A 5,711-nucleotide genomic window follows, 5' to 3' on the forward strand; every position below is an offset into this window, starting at 1 on the left:
TCTCTCATATAAATAGAACAACCATTATTCTCGGATTTAAATGAGTAGCCATCTCGAATTAAACGAGATCCTGATACAATGTTCATGCTCAAAGCTGGCACTAAATAACAATTATTGAGGTTTAAAACTAATCCCGTAGGTAAATGTAGAGGTAGAGTGCCGACGGCGATCACATCGACCTTGGAACCATTCCCGACGCGCATCGTCACCTCGTGCTTTGCCAGTCTCCGTTTATTACGCAGCTCCTGCTTTGAGTTACAAATATGAGCAACCGCACCGGTATCAAATACCCAGGAGCTACTACGAGTGCTGGTAAGGTACACATCAGTAACATGTATATCACATATACCTTTGGTGTTGCCGGCCTTCTTGTCTGCTAAGTACTTGGGGCAGTTCCGCTTCCAGTGACCACTTCCCTTGCAATAAAAGCACTCAGTCTCAGGCTTGGGTCCATTCTTTGGCTTCTTCCCGGCAACTGGCTTACCGGGCGCGGCAACTCCCTTGCCGTCCTTCTTGAAGTTCTTCTTACCCTTTCCTTTCTTGAACTTAGTGGTTTTATTCACCATCAACACTTGATGTTCCTTTTTGATCTCCACCTCCGCTGATTTTAGCATTGAATATACCTCAGGAATGGTCTTTTCCATCCCCTGCATATTGAAGTTCATCACAAAGCTCTTGTAGCTCGGTGGAAGCGACTGAAGGATTCTGTCAATGACCGCGTCATCCAGGAGATTAACTCCCAGCTGAGTCAAGCGGTTGTGTAACCCAGACATTTTGAGTATGTGCTCACTGACAGAACTATTTTCCTCCATCTTACAACTGAAGAACTTGTCAGAGACTTCATATCCCTCGACCCGGGCATGAGCTTGGAAAACCATTTTCAGCTCTTCGAACATCTCATATGCTCCGTGTTGCTCAAAACGCTTTTGGAGCCCCGGTTCTAAGCTGTAAAGCATGCCGCACGGAATGAGGGAGTAATCATCAGCACGCTGCTGCCAAGCGTTCATAACGTCTTGGTTCTCTGGGATGGGTGCGTCACCTAGCGGTGCTTCTAGGACATAGTCCTTCTTGGCAGCTATGAGGATGATCCTCAGGTTCCGGACCCAGTCCGTATAGTTGCTGCCATCATCTTTCAGCTTGGTTTTCTCTAGGAACGCGTTGAACTTGAGGGCAACATTAACGTGCGCCATTTGATCTACATGACATATTGTAAAGATTTTAGACTAAGTTCATGATAATTAAGTTCATCTAATCAAATTATTCAATGAACTCCCACTCAGATAGACATCCCTCTAGTCATCTAAGTGAAACATGATCCGAGTCAACTAGGCCGTGTCCGATCATCACGTGAGACGGACTAGTCAACATCGGTGAACATCTTCATGTTGATCGTATCTTCTATACGGCTCATGCTCGACCTTTCGGTCTTCCGTGTTCCGAGGCCATGTCTGTACATGCTAGGCTCGTCAAGTCAACCTAAGTGTATTGCGTGTGTAAATCTGGCTTACACCCGTTGTATTCGAACGTTAGAATCTATCACACCCGATCATCACGTGGTGCTTCGAAACAACGAACCTTCACAACGGTGCACAGTTAGGGGGAACACTTTCTTGAAATTATTGCGAGGGATCATCTTATTTAAGCTACCGTCGTTCTAAGCAAATAAGATGTAAAACATGACAAACATCACATGCAATCAAATAGTGACATGATATGGCCAGTATCATATTGCTCCTTTGATCTCCATCTTCGGGGCGCCATGATCATGTTCGTCACCGGCATGACACCATGATCTCCATCATCATGATCTCCATCATCGTGTCTTCATGAAGTTGTCACCCAACGATTACTTCTACTTCTATGGCTAACGTGTTTAGCAATAAAGTAAAGTAATTTACATGGCGTTATTCAATGACACGCAGGTCATACAAAAAATAAAGACAACTCCTATGGCTCCTGCCGGTTGTCATACTCATCGACATGCAAGTCGTGATTCCTAGTACAAGAACGTGATCAATCTCATACATCACATATATTTCATTCATCACATCCTTTTGGCCATATCACATCACAAGGCATATGCTGCAAAAACAAGTTAGACGTCCTCTAATTGTTGTTGCATGTTTTTACGTGGCTTCTATAAGTTTCTAGCAAGAACGTTTCTTACGTACGTAAAACCACAACGTGATATGCCAACTTCTATTTACCCTTCATAAGGACCCTTTTCATCGAATCCGATTCGACTAAAGTGGGAGAGACAGACACCCGCTAGCCACCTTATGCAACTAGTGCATGTCAGTCGGTGGAACCTGTCTCACGTAAGCGTACGTGTAAGGTCAGTCCGGGCCGCTTCATCCCACGATGCCGCCGAAACAAGATAAGACTAGTAGTGGCAAGAAAATTGACAACATCTACGCCCACAACAAGTTTGTGTTCTACTCGTGCATAGAAACTACGCATAGACCTAGCTCATGATGCCACTGTTGGGGATCGTAGCAGAAATTTAAAATTTTCTACGTATCACCAAGATCAATCTATGGAGTCATCTAGCAACGAGAGAGAGGGGAGTGCATCTACATACCCTTGTAGATCGCGCGCGGAAGCGTTCAAGAGAACGGGGTTGATGGAGTCGTACTCGTCGTGATCCAAATCACGGAAGATCCTAGCGCCGAACGGACGGCACCTCCGCGTTCAACACATGTACGGAGCGGGGACGTCTCCTCCTTCTTAATCCAGCAAGGGGGGAGGAGAAGTTGATGGAGATCCAGCAGCACGACGGCGTGGTGGTGGAAGTAGCGGGATCCCGGCAGGGCTTCGCCAAGCGCAAGCGGGGAGGAAGAGGTGTCACGGGAGGGAGGGAGGCGCCAGGGCTTGGGGTGCTGCTCCCATGCGCCTCCCCACTATATATAGGGGTGGAGGGGGCTGGTTTCTTGCCCTCCAAGTCCATTGGGGCGTTGGCAAAGGTGGGGGAAAGAAATCCCATCATTTCCCTTCCCCACCGATTGTTATCCCCCTTTTTTAGGGATCTTGATCTTATCCCTTCGGGATATGATCTTTTTCCTTCTAAGGTGGGATCTTGGTGCGCCTTGACCAGGGGTGTGGGGCCTTGCCCCTACTACCCACGTTCATGTGGGTCCACCCATGTAGGTGGGCCCCACTTCGGAACCTTCTAGAACCTTCCCGGTACAATACCGAAAAATCCCGAACATTTTCCGGTGGCCAAAATAGGACTTCCCATATACAAATCTTTACCTCCAGAGCATTCCGGAACTCCTCGTGACATCTGGGATCTCATCCGGGACTCCGAACAACTTTCGGTTAACCGCATACTAATATCTCTACAACTCTAGCGTCACCGAACCTTAAGTGTGTAGACCCTACGGGTTCGGGAGACATGCAGACATGACCGAGACGACTCTCCGGTCAATAACCAACAGCGGGATCTGGATACCCATGTTGGCTCCCACATGTTCCACGATGATCTCATCGGATGAACCACAATTTCGAGGATTCAATCAATCCCGTATACAATTCCTTTTGTCAATCGGTACGTTACTTGCCCGAGATTCGATCGTCGGTTTCCCAATACCTTGTTCAATCTCGTTACCGGCAAGTCACTTTACTCGTACCGTAATGCATGATCCCGTGACCAAACACTTGGTCACATTGAGCTCATTATGATGATGCATTACCGAGTGGGCCTAGAGATACCTCTCCGTCATACGGAGTGACAAATCCCAGTCTCGATTCCTGCCAACCCAACAGACACTTTCGGAGATACCCATAGTGCACCTTTATAGCCACCCAGTTACGTTGTGACGTTTCGCACACCCAAAGCACTCCTATGGTATCCGGGAGTTGCACAATCTCATGGTCTAAGGAAATGATACTTGACATTTGGAAAAGCTCTAGCAAACGAACTACACGATCTTGTGCTATGCTTAGGATTGGGTCTTGTCCATCACATCATTCTCCTAATGATGTGATCCCGTTATCAATGACATCCAATGTCCATAGTCAGGAAACCATGACTATCTGTTGATCAACGAGCTAGTCAACTAGAGGCTCACTAGGGACATGTTGTGGTCTATGTATTCACACATGTATTACGATTTCCGGATAACACAATTATAGCATGAACAATAGACAATTATCATGAACAAGGAAATATAATAATAACCATTTTATTATTGCCTCTAGGGCATATTTCCAACAAAGGCAATCGGACTATATAGCTTTAACACTTTCACTTAGCCATAGGAGTTTGACAGTGGGGCTACTATATAGCCCCTGGTACTTCCGCGCTCATCCGAATATGGGGCGCGTACATACATGACCGGGAAACCGGCCCTTCGTTAATGCGGAGGAATCGCGAAGATTCCGCTGGGTCATCGAGTGGTTGACCAGTCTCGCGCTTTATCATGACAGTCGGTTTTCGGCTTTCTCCACTGAGGTGCTCATCCAGATGAACCAGGGCACAATCGCAGTAGTTCTCCCGGTGCCACCTTAGCCGATAGAGCGGAACGTAAGGTAGCAAACACGGGAGCCGGGCAAACCCAACTATTGACCAAAGACATGATTCAGAGCTGATGCATATAAGGCCAAACTCGTGACGCCGAACACTCCCTAAGGTATTCGGACTTTACAACATATACCGGGCTGAGTAACGCCCTTGATAATGAACCCTGAATTTCCAGGTACGTGCATTAGTCTGACGTGGCGAAACGCCAATAACGCCAACATCCCTCTCGGTTGTGTTGAGTATCCGGAGGGTGTGCAGCAACAAGAGACAGTAAGAAAGGTTTACACAGGGTCTTAATCTAAAAAGAAACCTTTGAGCGGGGCCCTGCTGCACGTCTACGCCTGTGTCTCCATTGTGCCGTATCCTGGAAGGGTGTAGCACGATGATCATCTGTAAAAGAAAAAACCCAGGTGAAAGGCTTCGTGCGAAAAATTGATTATTCGTAATGAACCATTAAAATTGAATTTAAATAAGGTCAAGCCGGACTGTAGTCCTTTTTACATGCGGGAAGCCCCTAGCACCACCTATAGGGGTATATCCATCGACCCAATCTCAGGTTTATCTGAACTGTTACAGCTAGTGGTGTGCCGGACTCGTCTAGCCGTGTCCGCGGTCTTGACGACCGATCATTTATTCTGGTTGGAGAGGCCATTCAGTGTTCGGCTGCTAGAGCCGCCACAAATTCTTCCGCACATAAGGAACGCTCTGTGTTTCCGCTAACTGTGATGATGCCACGTGGACTGGGCATCTTAAGCTTAAGATAGGCGTAATGTGGTACTGCATTAAAACGAGCGAAGGCCGTTCTTCCGAGTAGTGCGTGATAGCCGCTTCGGAATGGAGCGATGTCGAAGGTTAACTTTACACTTCGGAAGTTGTCGGGAGAACCGACTACAACCTCTAGTACTAGGGAGCCCGCGCAGCGGGCCTCTAAGCCCTGTATTACTCCTTTAAAGGTAGTATTGCTTTGGCTGATTCTTGTCGGGTCTATCCCCATTTTGCGGACGGTGTCCTGATATATCAGATTAAGACTGCTGCCTCCGTCCATAAGGACTCGGGTGAGATGGTATCCGTCAATTATTGGGTCTAGCACCAAGGCAGCCGATCCTCCGTGCCGGATACTAGTCGGGTGATCCCTGCGATCAAAAGTGATCGGGCAGGCCGACCAAGGGTTGAACTTGGGGGTGACGGG

The sequence above is a fragment of the Triticum aestivum genome, chromosome 2D (assembly GCF_018294505.1).
Source record: "Triticum aestivum cultivar Chinese Spring chromosome 2D, IWGSC CS RefSeq v2.1, whole genome shotgun sequence".
NCBI classification, from domain to species: Eukaryota; Viridiplantae; Streptophyta; class Magnoliopsida; order Poales; family Poaceae; genus Triticum; species Triticum aestivum.